The sequence below is a fragment of the Motacilla alba genome, chromosome 2 (genome assembly GCF_015832195.1).
Source record: "Motacilla alba alba isolate MOTALB_02 chromosome 2, Motacilla_alba_V1.0_pri, whole genome shotgun sequence".
Lineage (NCBI taxonomy): Eukaryota > Metazoa > Chordata > Aves > Passeriformes > Motacillidae > Motacilla > Motacilla alba.
In genome coordinates, this window is record NC_052017.1 from 60,564,334 (window position 1) to 60,583,048 (window position 18,715).

The 18,715-nt window shown below is 39.2% G+C and overlaps 1 long non-coding RNA gene across 15 annotated transcripts in view; it reads right to left on the reverse strand.

Annotated features, from left to right (window-relative positions):
• Positions 1–18,715, reverse strand: part of LOC119698323 — a 260,819-nt gene that overhangs the window by 86,103 nt on the left and 156,001 nt on the right. For 9 of the 15 annotated variants that reach the window (XR_005256106.1, XR_005256115.1, XR_005256113.1 and 6 more), the window contains one exon: positions 13,708–13,780. This is a non-coding gene — a long non-coding RNA (uncharacterized LOC119698323). Of the gene's footprint in view, positions 1–463; positions 581–2,881; positions 6,082–13,707; positions 13,781–18,715 lie in introns of those variants that run through there. The other 6 variants (XR_005256112.1, XR_005256108.1, XR_005256118.1 and 3 more) reach the window with 4 other exon arrangements.

Sequence of the window (18,715 nt, forward strand, 5' to 3'; positions counted from 1 at the left end):
ATAACTGAGAGCTTTCAATCAGTTTCTTCCTCTCATGGGGCCTTCAAACAGCACCAGTGCATATGTTCAACATGTTCTCAGAAACTAGCCAGCCAAATATGGAGGGTCAGTCGTCTGGGCAACTCTGTAACATACCCACAGCATGCCCACACTGCCTTTTTCTTTTGTATTTTTTTTAAAACATAAGCCTAGTTGAGAACAAGTAGGAAGATGTTCCAGAGTTTAAAAAATGCTTTTGTTGAAATACACAGTTCCTACAAAACAATTCCAGTTTGCCTTAGTTCAAATTCTTGCCTTAGTTCAAATATAATCTCCCCAGCAGGAATATACTCAAAATGCAAACATAACATCTCACAGGGTCAGAATGTTTGGTTTGTTTTTGTTTTTTTTTTTTACTGGTTTAACTAAATGTATGCTAAGTGTTATAAGAAATAGAGTATGTCAAAAAGGACCTTCTCTCTACCTGACAGATTTCCACTGCTATTTCTGTTTCTTCCTCCCCGCTCCTCTTTCCTTGCTGGTGTTTACTTTGGCTCCAATTTTCTTGTGTCCCTTCAAAACCTCCTTGTCCTGGATTGGCCTTTGGGGCACAGAGGAAAAAGGAAGAGGTATTGCTTCACAGTCTCTTTAAAGGTCATGCAGTCTGAACTGGACAGGGACAAATTCCAAGTCACTTTTAGCTCCTCTGATCATGGTCACATCCACACAAAGTATTCTGGAAACAGCACAACATTAAGGTTGCATTAAGCCCAATAAAATATACCCTGCCTGTCAACATAGCTGATTAGCCCAGGCTCAATGCCCCATGAATCACAGACATATGGTTTCCAGGAGGCTCAGGATAAACAGAGCAGTATGGAGGCATGCCCTAAGTACTAAATACGTCTGATATCTGCAAAGGGTGTCAGAGCATCAGCACATTCAATCAATCCAGGACAGCAGCCCCCGGTGTATCTCATCATTTCAGCTAGTAAGGAAGAGGCAACTCATCTCCGGAGGAGCCTAGTCCTAGCTTGGTAAGCTTTTTACAAATTAGGGCTGATGTGAGCCTGTTTGCTGGCCACTGCTGATAAGATGCAGCATGCTGTGGTCTGTGGAAATGTTTTCTTGCTTCAGCTTACACCAGCACGCTGAGCCTGAAGGGATGACTGGCAAAAAAAAGGTGCTTGTGGTGGAGGAGACCACCTCTAGGCAAGCATGCAACTGAGGAAAGTGTTCCTTCAAAAAACATTCAGCAGCCCACAACTCCTGGAGCAACAAACCAAGCCAGTCTGACGCCGAGGCTTGTGTACCATCTCAGTAACCAATAGCCAGTTAATGCTGGATTCTTCTCCGAGGCATTCTGCTCCTCCCACAAACCCTGTGGTTTCCACAGCATACACAAATTTGTCAAAAAGAAAATAGCACTGTTTTGCTTTATGCTAATGTTTAAACATGATTTGTATTGAGCTATTGTATAAACATTGGTTAAGAACTAATTGGGTTGTTTTTTTTTTATGAGTTTATGTCCGGCTCACAACTGCCAGGAACTATCAATGGGTTGAGGAGAAAAAGGATTCCTTTAGTTTTGACACACAGCAGAGGTTTTTAAATAAAGCAGACAACTGAAACAATCACAGGATCTCCAATATTTCAAGGAGATTTTCAGTGTAAGAAGGGTCTGCTGGCTGTCTCAGTAGTGCCTGACAACCCTAAAAAACCTCACAGGCAATAAGTTCCACCAGCAGGAGTAATTTCAGCAGCACACTGCAATAAAACAGTGTTGCAGAAGCTGGAGGGCAACACAAGCAGGTACCAAGCACACAGAGGAATCCCAAACTGCAGAAGCAACCCTTCCAGCTCGTGGAAACAGCCCAAAGGTCCCCATGGCACCTGCTGTTTCTGTGTTTCTGTTGTTGTGCTCTCAAGGAAAGGTTGCTCCATCGGGGCTTTCCTACACCACATCAATAGCCAGCTGCAGGTTTGGACAATGGGAGCAATTTGCAGCTGGACAAATTGAAGAAGCCAAAAGCTTCTCTGGCATAAAGTCAAAGTTTGATGAGCTGTATTTAACAGCCTTAGAATGTGGAGGGGTAATTAATAAGTAATTTAATAATAAAAAGGAAAGAGAAGGAAGAGCAGAAGGAAAGATTCTGCAAACAAGTATAACTCTCTGGAGCTCACTGAGCCCTGGAAAGGTTTTCTGCTACAACAGGGAGGGCAACAGAATACAGTCAGGCATTGTCAGACAGACAGTTGTCAGGCGTTCTGGGATTTGAATCCTACTGCTTCCTGATGGGCATAGCATTAAATTCCCTTTTTAGAGTTCAAACTCTATTTTAACCCTTTGCCCAGGGAAGCTATAATTCCTTTCTATTAAAAATATAATTAAACCACAAAATGCAGAAGTGTCTAGGGATATACAAAACAAAAAGATGTGTAGGTTTAAAAAACCATAGAAGTTCATCTAGTAAGGAGTTAATTACAAGGAATCTGGTTGTTGATTAGCATCTTGTGTAGTAAGATCAAAACCAACAAATCTGGTATCTGGTCATCTGGGCAGTAATAAGAGTTAAATCTGCATTCATGGAACAGTAAAGTCAGAATTTTTAAGCACAATTGCCACTCTGTTGTAGGCCTGGACTTATGCTTGAACACGATCCCAAATCAGCAGATTTTCAGACTGACATCTAAAATTACACAGAACAAAATTTTATTATCATAATGGGTTTTTCACCCCTTTTTGCTCAGACTGAGACAGGCTGAATGTAACTTTTTGCACAGCACTAAATATGAAGGGATAAGATTAGGGGTTTTTTTAAGTGAGAAAGAAAGGGACAGGGGGTGGAAAATCACAGGATAACCACCCACCCCCCCCCCCCCCCCCCCCCCCCCAGTTCTATTGTCTGCTTCTCACTCCTGTGGGAGATGTCAGACTCCACAGCAGTCCTTGTTCTCAGTTTGCAGAGTTATCAAAGGTTGCACTATCCACCAGTGGTAGTGGAAGAAGAAAGTAGGACTAAGCTCTGGCTGACCACACAAGCACTCCACGAATGCACTTTCTCACGTGCCATGTGCTAAAACACTCCTCAGGTAAAGGCAGCAGAGCAGGGACACTGTGCCTTACAGGCAGCGTTGGGCTGAGGGCAGACAGCTTGCAACCACAGAAATAGCTCGGGTAGCCAGTAAATCAATATTTGTGTGTTATTGTTCTCACATACATCCCGTTCGCTGATCCAACACTTGTTCCCGCAGAAACAGGATCAGAGCGGCCGCCAGCAGGCAACCAGAGCCAGCTCCCCCTGGAGCCGGCCACAGGTGTGCTGCCTCCAACCAGCAGGCGAATATCTACGACTTCTTTTAATTAAGGAATAATCCCTTTACATTACAAAAGGACTTGTAGAAGGGGGCACGGCCTCCTCCAGCATTTCTCCTCCTCGGCAGAAAATCACAGCTCTCTCTCCAGTGCACAGCAGCTGCTTTGCCTGACTCCTTATCCTATTTTTGAGCAAACTAGAACAAGAAGCACCATCTTTGTATGTGACTGGCAAAGAGGTTCCCTTCTCTTACAGTATAAGGAAACAGAAACTAAGAGGAAGCCAGGGACGTTTTCTGATAGTGTGCATTTAGTCAGGCTCTACACCTCAGTCTAGCAGAAGCAGTCATCATTTTGGGACAGAGATGGGCTGCACTCAGGGGTCCTGAGAGAAGAGGTTGCTGTGCTAGTGGTCTGCTCTCTCTTGTCTTGAAAAAATCACAGAGACCAGCAGAGATGTCCCACACCTGGAGCAAGGCAAGTGTTACACCCACCTCCAGAAAAAGTTTAAGGACAATATAGTGAGTTGTCAAAGAACATAATAAGGGATGGCTGGCCTGCCTTGACCAAAGGAGTACAGCTTTTAATCATACAAATAGCCCCACCAGTCTCCCATTGTATTCTTGCATAAGGGGAAGTTATGGATGCTATTACATTACCAAAAAAAAAAAAAAAAATTAAAAATAGAGAAAAATAGAGAAACGTGTAATTCTCCTCTACATTCCCAACTATATATTTGTAACTTTTGTACAAAATAAAAAATCTTCATGTGCTTAAAATTTGCACAAGAGAAAACAGTCACCCCAAGTAATCCATCTGCAATCCAGCCCATTAGAAAAGCTCACATCAGGATTATCACACTAGATCTGACAGAAAAATCTTCTAGAAAATATATGCATGGATGACCAACTTCTAGAAGCTTTTGTCAGCTCTACAGACAATTCCTCCATTAGACCCAACACACTAGCCTTCCTTTTTTTCCCTTATCTCAGCCAGCAAATTAATGTTATTAATATACACAATCTTTCTTCAGTGGGCTACAGAAACAAAATACACACAGTTAATTAATGCTGCAGTCATTTCTTTGATCTTCCAATGAAAACAAAATTTAAAAGTCATACTTCTTCAGCCTAGAAGCTTAGAGTTAAAAAGCTTAGGAACTCATCCGGGACTTTGAATCCAAGAATCATTGGGCTGATGTCATTAAAAGAGCTGAATTAGACTTGTAATTATTCCCTTATGAGTTCTGCTGTCTATCTGAGAAAGAAGGGTATTCACTTCTGTCCTCAAAATTGATTTACTTTAGTGAAAAAAAAACAGAAGGGCTGGGGAGAGCAAGAACTTGGTTTTACTGTGCATCTGATAGAATACAAGAAAATAAGTGTCAATAGTGAACAAGATCCTTGCCAGTCAATAGGAGCCATACCTTCTGTTTAATGGCATGGCAGTTTCCCTGAGATCCTCAGCATAAATCCTATCTCCAAAGTTCCAGCTGGCTGTCCACTGCTGAGTGCAGTAGCACTTCATTAACATGCAAATGCTTGACAGTTATTGGGCTTAAGTATATCTGCATATTTATAAACAACCATTCCAAACCACATCCCCATTTAAGGGAACTGCTCAATGACACTGAACCTAAAGTCTCTCTCATATCCATTAAACAATAAGCTGCAGCCAGTACCATATTTGTATGGTACTTTTAAAAATACTTCTCACATAGCTAGGTCAAAAAAATGTGTCAGTCGGTTTGTTCTTTTGTGGCAATCAAACTTTTCTCTTTATTAAACCCCATTTTTCTATTGAAAAGTCAAAAATAACTCAAAAAAGTTATGCTTTAGAAATCAATATAAGGTAAATTTATGGCAATAAAACACAAACATCCGGTAAACCATATTTAATGTTTTATCCATAATCTATAAAATATTCAATCAAAATATACAATCTCAGTATTTTCAAAGTAAAGGTTTGAGAAGCATCAGACAACCAATGCACAAAACTGAAAGTTGCCCCCAAAATCTACAGATTTAATTTCTTTGCTCACAACAATAATTTTGCACATCTAAGGATGACTTCTATGTGTCCTCCAATGTCACATCATTGAAGGCACATACCAAACCCAGCACAGACACTCCTACTTCTAGCAGCACATTCTACCCAAAGCATCTAGAATTTTAACATGAAGTCCCATAAATTTGGCCATGAGCTCAGATTTCTCAAAAACTTTCATGAAAATTACATTATGTGATAAAAATATTAAAAAAAAAAACCAAAACAGAATTTATTTTTTAGTGGACAAAAACAGGCCAAAACCAGCATGTCACAAACCAGCCATGAAGTATCAGAGACACCCACACAGACAGGTTCTGCACATGAACTCTAAAACATGAGGATTTCGTTACAGACAAGAGGTGAGCATGAGCTGTACTTACATGTGTAAAGAAAGTACAGGTCTGAAAGCCAAATGCCTTCTCTGTAGGGACCTAATCTGGACAATCCCTGCCATGGGGATTATTACATAAAAAGCTCCATTGCATCTCCTGCTTCTGGCCCAATATTTACAGAAACAATTTTAAGGATAACAGTGATGAGGAGAAACAAATGTCTGAAATGCTAGCACAATAATCTGAAGTGTTACATAAATACCACAGTAAATACAGAAGCATAAGCATTGCAAGCTTCATTTTGCTCATATTTGGATATATCTATATCACTGCATCAGAGTCAAGTATGTTCTCAGCTCTCTCTGGTCTTCTCTAAGAAACGTCCAACAAATGAGAAGTGAAGTCCTGGAACAGAGAAGATATGTCATAATAACTACCATTGCACAAAAAATTGATTTACTAAGACAAAAATACAAAAATCTGTGAAACCAAACCTAAGAATTTATGGTGGGTTTCTGAAGGTTGTTTTTTTGGAGGGTGTTCTTTAGGTTAAGAAAATGTGCAATAAATCCAGATATGCTCAAATGAACAAAATATGAAAAAAATCTAAACAGCACTCATTAAAAACTAAGTATTTTTCATATACAGGAGCTAAATTTGCCTGCATAATTCCCATTCTATCTACAGGAAATGCTGCAGATCAAGAGTAACTACTACAGCAACACAGACTCACATATTTTCATCTACACATGGGATGTTGAAGCTCAATTACAGGATAATTCCATATACAATTCACATTATATACTATGATCATTCTCAAAATAAAAGAAAAAAGTGAAGATAAAGCATTTTCATGAGAAGATACTTGTATTGGTTTTGTGTATTTAATATGAACTTTGTGCTTTCTCCACACTTTTATTCATTTTTCACAGCTTACAGTTAAGAATAGGAATGCACCCAATCAGGACTTTCTTTGTTCCCATTGCCTAAAATTTGGTCCCATTACAGCCCATAAAGATTGAAGGTAGCATTTTAAAACCTCCGATGCATTTTAGCTTTTAAGGCTCTTCCTCAGAGCTGTGCTCAGAAACATTGTCTCACTGGAAGTCAGTGAAGCAGCCTTCAATGTCAAAACTTTTTATAAAAATACTGGCCTTAGAAGTCTTCTAATCAATTTGTAATTTCTGAAGGTTTTACCACCAGCCTAGAACTTTTCCCTCTGGTATACCTTTCTATAAAGACATTCAAAAGGGCAGGTTTTTTATTGAACAAATACTTCACAAAGAAAATACTAGAATGCATGGTGGGATGGTTTGTTTTATGAGCAACTGGTTTGGGGTTTTTTGAAGATAAAAAGTTTGATGTTGTGGTTTGAGCTGGCCTGTGTACCACTTGGGCATTCATTTTCATTCTTATACCAGTTGTTAACACAGCTGATGAAATAAAGACCTTATTGGAGGTAATATACTAATGGTATCTCATCATAAAGACAACTTAATTTTGTGGCAGCTTACTGTTAAGGCAGAGAGCTGGTTCTTACACAGCCCTTTGATGATGCTTACCTTACCTTTCTACCTCAACCTCCAAATGAGAGAAATGCTGTCTACATGAGATTTAATATCAATGCGACAAATCGCAATTTCACATAAATGATGAACATAGCATACCAAAATAATATCAGCAAAATGGTGTGGGAGATGCAACATCACATCACTGAGGTCCTCACTAAGTTTCTTCTGTACCTCAGTGTGTGCTTACAACTGAGCTCCCTCTGGCAAAGTAAAAGAAAATAATGGGTCAAAGAGACTGCAAAAAGACATCAGTGTCTTGCACTTGGGACATGCCATGACCTCTGAGTCATGTAATATGTGCCCAGTATGGGGCAAAAAATAAGGACTTTTTGGAGTACACTATGGTTAAAACAACTTTTTTATCAGGAGTGCCAGGTGGAGAGGTGCTCGGGAGCAGTCCCTTCTAACTGAGGCTGAGCTATGTCTGCTCCTTTCAAGCTTCATCACTTTGCTTAAGGTCAATACCAAGGATTTGGAAGATAGATAAAGTCGAAGAAAGAAAAGTATATGCTTCAAAGAAATAGTCCTTAGTTTCTTCCTCTGATATGAAGTGTTAACCAGAGTTTAGAGTCTTTGAAAAGACCCTGAAAAATCATGTTATCCTTTTAGACAAGCCAGCTTTGAAGAATACTGAGTAAACAATCTCGTTTTAAAAATGAACACTCCCACTGCCTTGGATTAAGTCCTAGTTTATTCCTATTACTGAACATCATAAAAAAAAAAAAAAAGAAAGAAAAAGAAAAAGTGTCATTTTATAAGGCACAGACAGGAAGCTGATATACAGAATGCAGGTCTGACCCAAGGCATATCTGACCAGCATATTCTTACCAGCATAGCACAGCTGATTATTGCCCGCTATGTGAAGAATACTTTGAATATGCTAACAATTTGAAGAAAATCAAAGTTTAGTACACTTTCTTAGTCTTCTACAAAACTAAAACTTTTAGCTAAACAGCACCCTCAATTACCAAGTAGGTCAGATATTTTTACTTTCAAAGACCTATTTTCCAGCAAATTAAATTGTTTGGCCTGAGGTTTTGCTTTTCTTTAAATATAAACTTCAGTTTTCACAAACAAATGAATTGAAGAATACACACTGTAAAATCCTGGAGGCCTTTACTCTGGGAAGCCTTAGAAGAGACTTGCTTTGGATCAGGAACTGGCAACATGCCTGTCAGTTATGAACATGTCTGCTTTTTCTTCCTATTTTTTTTCACTCAGAATCTTCTCAGATCTCTCTACCTGGTAGAAAATCAAAATCTGTGCATTGACACTTTGTAAAAATAACTTAAATTTCAATACATAAATTCTCTAAGTTTGTCCTGGAAGGACTTTCCTTGCAATTGCAACTAAAAACCTGGTGTTAGACTGTAAAGGATCACTCTGCTCCTCAGTTGGTGAAGTACCACAGAGAATTGCAGGAAAGAATTAATTATTTTGCCCTCATATCAGGGCTTGAACAGCATACAGTTAGTGCAATTTGCTCTTATACTACGTAAAGGGAAAACAAAACATCAAATAGCTTGTCAGTTTAAAGAGTGTTTTCTCTTTGAGGGGAGGGAGAGGTGAGAAGGGATGTATATGTAAATGAGGCAGAGAAACTACAGAGGAAGAAGATGCAAGCAAATAATTAAAATCTGTATCACAATGCTTACATACAATGTACCCACTGAGATTACAGGACCAATATTGATTCTAGCATCAAACTTTTCAATGTTACATTTTACAACCTAACAACTTTCTTTTAAAATATGTGCTTCACGTGTAATCTCTATTATAGCACAATGGGCCCAAGATGATTTTTCAAACAAAGATAGACTTTTATCAAACAGAAAGTACAAACTTTTTTAAACTCTGATCCCAGCTTTTTGATGTGATCCAAGCAGCTGAATGTCTGAAGCCACACAGTTTCATTTCAGCTTGCAGAAAACCAGAAGTTTTTCTGCGTGTTATGGTGTAAACCTACCTAATGACATTTGTAAGAGCTACTTGGCCAGGTGTTAAAGACAGATTCACATTCCAGTTTGACCTGAGTAAATTTTTCAATTTTAAGGTGACACTCCTGAAAGTATTTACTTCTGTATTCAAAAGCAGTATTAAAAAAAGGGAAATGGTCCTCTGATGTGAGGAAGGTATTTATTCCCCAAGCATTTTTACCTGTGTTTTGTTTTTCCAATAAAATTGGGACTTTTGACTTGGTAAGAAAGATATTTCTTAAAAAAAAAAAAAGGAAAAGCTGCATCTTTATTAAATCAAAACAGATTTGGACACTTGTCCTTCTCCAAAATTAAGATGATTATGAGGCCTAAGACAAGAAGCATAAGCTTAGCAGTGTTATTTTTTTTTTCTTAAGGCTCTGGCTGTCTCATATGTCAGACAGGCATGTGTATTATGCACATCCAGCAGGGGACAAAGATCAGAAATTTAAAGGAGCTGTTTGTGATTTTGGATGGGATGTGGCACACAGATGAAAGAGCAAACATTTTTCCCCTTAGTTTAATGCTAGCACTAGATTCCTAAATTAAGCCCAGCAGGAAATAAACATCCACCACAGATTTCAAAAGATATCTCACATCTTTGTATTAAAACGTGTTATTTTAAGAGTCCCAAATGTTGCATGTCTGATTTTTATTAAGTCCAGAGCCAACATAGGAAGTGTTATTTGACTTTAGTTTAAAAGAAAGCAGAAAATATCAGTGGACAATGGGATGTAAATTGCAGGAAGCCAAAACAAAATTGAAGAGTATGAGATAATGGGCCTGATGCTATTATCTATAGGAATACTAAGGCCAGAGGCTTCAAAAAATTACTTTGATGACCTTGAGAGCTCTCTCACACTACAGAATATCAAGTTTGCAGATCTTCCAGGGGCAGTGGAGGGACAACAGTCTCAATTTTTCTCTTCCAAACAAACTGGGGACATGTTTCTGATGTGCATTTCTGATTTCCATCTATGCTAAATACCTACAATGTTGTACTCCAAAGGAGAACAAAATTAGACATCACTACACATGTTCCTCACACATTTCATGTGTGTAGTTCTTGGTGAAAAGAGTAATTCTATGGTCATATACCAATGCAGTTAAAAGTTCCAACTCTGAAAATTCCTTATACAATGTCTAAAACTCCCAGGATAGGATTTTGCCCAGCTCAATCACAATACACTAAGCTTTTATTTTGGAGTTTGCAGATACTATTTTATTTTTCCTTTCCTTTCCCAATGACTTTGATGATGTTTTGGGATTAAAACAAGGAGTAGACAGTTCCCATGAGATGAAAGACATAACTGCAAAAAAACACTTACTTAGAAGATTAAAAAAAAAAAAAGAATCAATCTCTAGGAGTTTGTTATGCATTTATTTAAAGAAACACTCCCTTGAAGGAGCTTAGAGTTCAATATTTTAAATAGGTTTTTGCTTTATCAACTCTAGTTGGAAATAAAATGCCTTTTTTAATTGCCAAGCTGATCAAAATTATAACAGGACATTCCCAAGTAGACTAAATGTACTTTTACAGGCAGAAAGAACAGCTCCAAGTTCTTCTGCAAACAGTGCCAGTAATAAAACGTAAGTTTCTCTCATTTATGGCAAATTTATTACAACTCCCAGCAACCCTTACTCCAGTGACACCATTTCAACAAGGTTCCACCCATCCCTCCTCCATCAGCTAACTCCCAGCTGGGCACAGAGGCAGTCCTGCTATGGCAAAGCCTGAGCCACAGTTCAAGAGGTTCAGCCAACCTCTCAGGCCAGACGGAGCACAGACCTGGTATGCTCATACATCTCTCAGAAAGGACTAATTTATCTTCCTCTTCTAGCCAGTCCCATATTTCATAACATTTTTATTGCTTTCCCCTTCCAGCTCTGTCCAAACCTCCTAAGGCCAAGACTTTAATAACCTCCAAAGGTTATTGGGTGAAGGGATGAGGCAGAATAGGTACAGAGGGAGAAAAAAAAGAAAGAAAAAGGAGGAGAAAAAAAAAAGTCTTGTTTTCTTTGGGAAGCAGGCTAAAGACTTTGACAGCAGGCAGAATTGTGTGCACATGAATGAGCTTTCTCACACTCCTGGGTGAGCTGACCCAGAGGAGAAAGAAGACCTTTGGTTTCTGCTCCTGACACCACTTCTGCATGCAGTGTAAGCCCAGCTGATTTATGTTTCCATCTGTGCAAGCTTAGAATAAGCCCATAGTAACTTACATACATCTTCCACATTGTGGACAAGAGTAATCTATTAGGGATAACAGGCTTTGAGATCCCTGGGTAAAAAATGCAAACTAACCCAAGTAGTTTCTAACTCAGGGCCTGATTGGCATCAGCAGATTCGCAGACTACTTCAGGTACCTACATTCACCAGCTTCTGTCTCCAAGTTATAGGTCTCATTTTAAGCTTCCAATACCTGCAAATTTAGAAATTCACCTCTGTGAGGTTTTGGCTGTGAGGCTGATGAGGTATTGGATTTACTATAAACTCAGGTTTAAAATTATGCAGGACCTTAAGAAAATGCAGACAAAACCAGAAGCAAATACCAGTTAACATCCAGAACTCATCTCTCACCAAAGGCCAGTGAAACTACATTTAGAACTCCCTGAATATTTGAACCTATAAGTATAATAATCTGGCCCATCTTTGCAAAAGATGAGTTCATCCTTTGCAAGTTTTCTGTTCACATGCACTATAGTAAAAAACATAAAAATTGTGCTTGCTGTTCTTTGCCAACTTCAGAATCTAGGAAAGAATGTTTCTTCCTTTCATTACATTTCTTATCTTGTTAATCTGCTTAAAGTTCATATTTCTCTACAATCCTAAAATGCAGATTTATCCCTTTATATTTGATCCTGTGTTTCATTCCAAACTAGGCTATTATGCAGGCTTTGCCCTCAAAATTTGCCCAAATACTATGAAGCAGTAGCACTATGTTAAATTGTTCCAGAAGTGTGAAATACAGAATTGTTTTTAAACATGGTCTGCTTTTGTTTTCAAAAGCTAGTGTGACATAAATGCTATTTATCCCACTGAGTGGTGTCTTTGTATTAACATGGGCTGTGGCTGTCTCTTGGACATGTCTGTGCTCAGTAGTCTTGCATTTAAAACATAAAAAATACAGTTAAAATACTTTTAAAATTACAAATATGAATTGTAACAGTTCTCATGGAAATTCTGGTTTATTTTTACTGCTGCATTGCCAGAAGATTTGTCACTGGAAGCAGTGAAATGCTAGAAGTTTGGTATCATTACCTCAGCATATTCAGGAATTTAAACTGATCAAATTATGGAATTGATTTTTAAAGCTTCAGCTTAGGGAAGTAGGGAGGAGATGCCTGGGAAAAAAATATCCGTTCCATCTGCAGAGTGGAATTGATTATATGTTCTGGATGGCTTATGCTCTAGGACTATAAAAAATTGCAGGTGACTTTGGTTACTAGAAGAGCTATTAGTCAGCCTGAATTATTGACGTATTTTTGTGTGGTGTAGCTGCAAATACCTCACTCAGTTTTCTTTTTCACTCTCAGAATGTAAACATTCAGAGCTATCATGGAAAGGAAGGTCAAAAGGTTCAACTAAGGAACAAGCTATGTAAGATTCCATCAAAACTAAAATTTTATTTTGCAGCCAGTACACAGGAGAAAGTTTACATCTCCTCTTCCATTAGCTGCTCTTAAGATAATTTCATATCATGACATATATGATACATCATGATAAAAAGAATATATCCAAAGACTTTACCACAGTATCCAGAGAAGGTGTTACACCCTTCATTTGGTGCTTTAACACCAAAGACCAAAATGATTCACTGGGCAGCAGGAAACTATGAAAACTGAATTTAAGAACAGATTAGGATTCTCCAATACTATCATATCTATGTAATGGGAGATACACAGACTTAAAATCAGGCAAATTAGGAAGTCTAACACACTTCATCTTTGTTCCAAAACACATATCATGACTAATACTAAAGTTCACTGAAAGAGTTCCAAAACACACATCATAACTAATACTAAAGTTCACTGAAAGAACAAAAAAAAAATTTTCTTTATTCATTTTCCCATCATATACTACCATCCAGTCCCTTAGGACATAACTACACTCTTTCCACAAGATGCTATTCCCTTTCAACACTCTGAATCAACCATGATAGTTGAACAAGTGACCATCAATTATTTGCCCTTACTCTTACTATTTAGTGTGAAGCCCCATGTCTTGTTTATCACTGTTCAAAGCCTGATTTGAACAATGAATTATTCATTTGCTTGTGGGTTTTCCTACAGTGCTCATCACAACATCTGAATACATTACAAACATTAAGTGACTCATTTTCACATCATCTTTGTGTGATGATATGAATGATATCATTGTATGCACATTACAGAAGCAGGGGCATGACACAGGGACAGTAAAGCATCTGTTAATTCCAAGTACACAAATGGAGGCTTGCAGGGGCAAGTTTCTTCAAAATACTTACATTTGTCACACCATTCTAGTCATCTTCAGTAGCACATGTGGATCATAACCAGAGGTGGTCTCAGAGCAGGCTTCTAGAAAATGAGGAAGACAATAAGAATTCCCTTATCACATGAAAACATTTTGGTTTTAAACTGTACTGTTCATTAAATTTGGTGAGTCAAAAATGTAGACAGTGGAAGGAAAGAAATTCTTAGAAGAAGCTGTTACACTGCAGAGGATAAAAGAAGGTAAACAGCAAAAACTCAGATACAACAGATGCACCAATGCACAATAAGAATTTGCACTGTGCTGGTTTTTCAGAGACCATCATATGGTCTCCTTTTCATTAGACATAAGGGAAAAAGAGTGATGAAGGATGAAGAAGAGGCCGAGGTGCTTAATGCCTTCTTTTCCTGTCTTTTACAGTCAGACCAGTTGATCTCAGGCTGCCCAGCCCTGTGATCTTGAGGACAGGGAGCAGAATGAAGGGACTATTCCCCCCATAGTCCAAGGGGGAATATTCACTGACTTGCTATGCCATTTAGACATGTGAGTTCATGGAGCCAGATGGAATCCACCCAAGACTACTGAAGGAGCTGGTGGAGGTGCTCACTTGAGCCACTTTCCATCATTTACTAGCAGTCTTTGCTAACTGGGGTATTCCCATTGAGTGGACATTAGCAAATGGGACACCCATCTACAAAAAGGGCCAGAGGAGGATCTGGAGAACTACAGGTTTGTCAGCCTAACCTTGATGCTGGGGGAGGTCATGGAAGATCAGCTTGAGTATCATCATGCAACATGTCCCAGGTATCCTAGGGATCAGGCCCAGCCAGCAGAGGTTTATGAGAGGCAGGTCCTCCTTGGCCAAACTTATCTCCTTCTGTGACAGGCTCACGGGCTTGGTGGAAGAGGGAAGGCCTTTGGATGTTGCCTACCTGGATGTGAGTAATGCCTTTGCCACCGTTTCCCACAGCACTCTTTTGGAGAAACTGGATGCTAATGTATTGGATGGGTGCACTGTTCACTGAGTAAAACACTGGCTGGATAGCCCGACCCAGACAGTGGTGGTGACAGACCAGTCCTGTTTAGTACCTTTATTGAGGACCTGGACAAGGCGACTGATCCTCAGTCAATTGGCAGGCAACAAACTGATGGGGTGGGAGTCTCAATCTGGGGGAGGGTAGGAAGTCTCTAGAGAAGGATCTGGACAGGCTGGATTAATGGGTTCAGGACAGATGTATGAGGTTCAACCAAGGCGAAGTTCTGAGTCCTGCACTTGGGTCACGACAAGCCCAGGCAGTGCTACAGGCTGGGGCAGTGGCCAGAAAGTTGCCCAGCAGAAAAGAACATGGACATGCTGGTTGACAGCAGCTGAACATGAGCCAGGGGGTGCCCAGGTGGCCAAGAGGGCCAATGGCATCCTGGCCTGCATCAGGAACAGTGTGGCCAGCAGGACCAGAGCAGTGATTGTCCCCCTGTACTTGGCACTGGTGAGGCCACACCTCAGGTGCTGTATTCAGTGCTGAGCTCCTCACCACAAGACGTTAAAGGGGCTGGAACATGTTCAGAGAAGGGCAATGGAGTTTGGGAAGGGTCTGGAGCACAAGTCTGATGAGAAGCAGCTGAGGGAGCTGGGGGTGTTTAGCCTGGAAAATAGGGGGCTCAGGAGGTCCTCTACTCCTCACTACAACTGCCTGGTTTAGGTAGGTGGAGTTGGTTCCTTCTCCCAAGGGAGAAGGCCTCACTGCACAGCCAGGAACACACCAAAACCACCATCAGAGATTAAAAAAGGCTTGGGACTGTGTGTTTAAACAACAGGGACCATCTTAACCTTTCCCTGTTGGATGCAATTCTCTCAAACACATCTGACCTCATTTAAATATAATTAAAAATCTCTACATAGTAGTTGTAGGTATAGTTTCTACTATGACAACTTCTTCCACAGTTTGATCCTGTTCCCAGTGTCTAAACCCAACCAAATCATACATCCAGACCATCTGCCATTTTACTTAGCATTCCAATAAGTGGCTATCCTTACACAGGGTTTACCTTTCTACAAGTGAAAACAGTTCCAAATGATGTTAAAATTTCCTAAGTGGAAGACATGAAGACAAAGCTGCTGTTGTGGAAAAAAATCCTTTCACAATTACTGTACTACAAAAACAAAGGGGTTTCTGCTTCAGTTCCAATAGCCATGGTATTTCCATGAGAAATACAGCTGGATATGCAGGGCAGCACATGTTTTGTGTTCAGCAGCTGTAACACAACCCAACAGGCTGCTAGTTATAGACCAACACTGATTTTCCAGAAGTGACCCAGAACCTGTTCTCAGTTCTGCAAAAGGTGTCTAACAGACTGTGAACAAGTTATTGGAAGATATCTTCTTTCTTGCCTTCAAAAATCTCATTTAATTACTGTAATCCAATTCAATTTATAGAGGAAGAGCAAGCAGGTTTGTCCTATACACACTTGCAGTGTCTTTCATTCCTTGATGCTAGTTCTTTCCATGGTTTTCCAGATAGCCTGGGAAAACTCCCTCTGAATTCAGTAATCCAAATAAATTAGCTACAAACCCAAATGGCTTCTCTAGTCTTTGGAGGAGTCCCCATTCATCATTCAGGAAAACAGGGTTCAGTACTAAAAGTAGTGGTGCTACCACAGCAGGAGCAGGCAACTTTGGGTTTGTGGCTCTCTGTGAAAGACTTTTGAAATCACCTGGAATGCCTGTCATACAGCTGACAGTATCACTATCACACACCAGACATCAGTGCCAGATGTACAGGTCTGAATCAAGGTCTAATGGGAGGGTTTTTTCCCCTGTGGGAAGGCAGAATGTCTAGGAGAAAAGGTTGTAAGGAATTCAGCAGGGAGACACATAAGACAGTCTCCCAGAGTTTATGTGTTATCATTTGCTTGACTCCAATGATTCGATTTATGTCAGTCACTGGTTTTAAAGAGGCTGAGTTTAAAATGCTGATCACTGCTGAAGTCACAGGCAAGCCATGAGACCACACTGGAACCAAACCTGCTGGAGAGGAAATAGCATGGAAGAACTATGCCCCCATGGCCATTTATGCTCAGGACTTGAGCAAACACCCAACTCTTACTAATTCATGTCACTCATGGTCGTTGTATCTTCATATAAAATTTTCACCCCTATTTTTTTTTTTGTCTCATTACATGTTACACTAAACTAAAAGACGCTTTGGTTTAAGTAGATCAAAAAAGTAAAATTTGCTTTGGGAAATAAACATCTCAAAAATTCAGCTCATCCCAATTTTAATATAATACACACTCCTAGCCCCTCTACAAGCTTTAGGCTTGCTAGGAGACCGTGGTGATTTTCCAAACACCATTTTCTTCTTATGTCTGACTGTTTCAGAAGCAAAGTTGACATGTGTTACCAGCGAGCAAGCCCAGGAAGAGATCAGATCTGAGTACTTCCTACCCAGAAGAATGGAGAATCTAAAGCAATGAACGTGAATTGAGGGCTTTATGAGATCCCAAAGATTATAGGCTGTGCTTAAGCCTGAGAGAGGAGAGAAAGGTGAAATAGTTCAAGACTCAATAGTGTAAGCCAGTTTACACAAGAGTCACCAGTAGGTAGTTTTAACTGGAACAAACAAGGGCAAGTATTAGTTCCACTGTAGCTGCTATGAAACACCAATTAGTTTAGTACATTCAGACAAAAAATCTGCCGCAGCACAGGCATTTGACAGTTATAAATAATGTAAAAACTGTATTTGTGCTAAAATCTGAATTTGCTGTTACTTTATGTTCACCACAACATTCGTAAACTAAAGAATTTTTTTTAAGAATTCAAATACCTGCTAATTCATAACTGTGTAAATTGCTTCACTATGCACTGGTATTCAGTAATAAAAAAATCATTTTCTAATGCAGTCTTACTCGGAAAATAGCATTCATCACATTTAAGACTTCTATGTTACATATTTATTTTTTTCCCTTCAATACATAGTTTAGGTTAGGGTTTATGTCACACTATCATCAGCTTCCAACACAAATCAGCTTCTGCACAGGGGGATAACTAGAGGATACAGGAGTAAAAAAGGACCATTTCTTTCTATCTACTTAATTTAAAAATTTGTATTTGAAGAAATCCAACAACATTATTAGAAAGCAATATATATGAGGCTATTAATTTGACCAAAAAATTGTGTAGGCAGTTAAAATATTGTAAGCAATATCACATGGTTTTAATAAACTACTTGGACAACTCTTACATAATATCCGTATAAATAAATACAGATAAAATAAATAAGGTATATATAAACCTCAAGAATTACGAAGTTTGAATACAGTAATTTTGCAACTGTGTTTTAAAATGGAGCCTAGGACCTATGGCTGTGACAGATTGAGCACTACAGAAACTTTACTCTTCCCCTCAGCAGCTGCTAGAAGATCACTCTAATGGCTCCCTCGGGCTGGGTTCAAGGAGCAACAGCAACACCATTGGAAAGGCTGCAAAATTTGATACCTTCTTTTGTAGCCTACTTCCCTAAGGCCAAACTGCAGAGCTTTCACATGAAGGGGTGAAGGGAATAAGAAGGAGACTTTTGTCTGTCTTATACACAACAAATAAAATGGATTTCCAGTCTCACAACAGAGAAAAACACCTTCCTGTCCCGTCACAGGTTGCAAGACTGTGGTCCTACTGAGTAAGCCCCTGAAGGAAGAAGCTTTTCGTTAACTGTGAATGTAGTAACACAGCTAATCCATGAACATTCAAACAACACCAACAAAACAGGAATGAGAACGGCCTAAAAATCTTTATTTTTCAATAGATTTTTTAACACATTTTTAAAAATATGTTTATGCATTTTCTCCATCTTCTCTTTCCTGAAGTTTTATTATAAAATTCAATCTTACTGTCAATTTTTTCACCCCCTCCCTAAAACTGGAAGCCCTTGAAAAAAACTTTGCTTTTGTAAAAAGAAGCAGCAAAGCTCCACAGAATTGTTCGTCTCCAGGTGCAAAGATCACAAATATCAACCAATATCTAG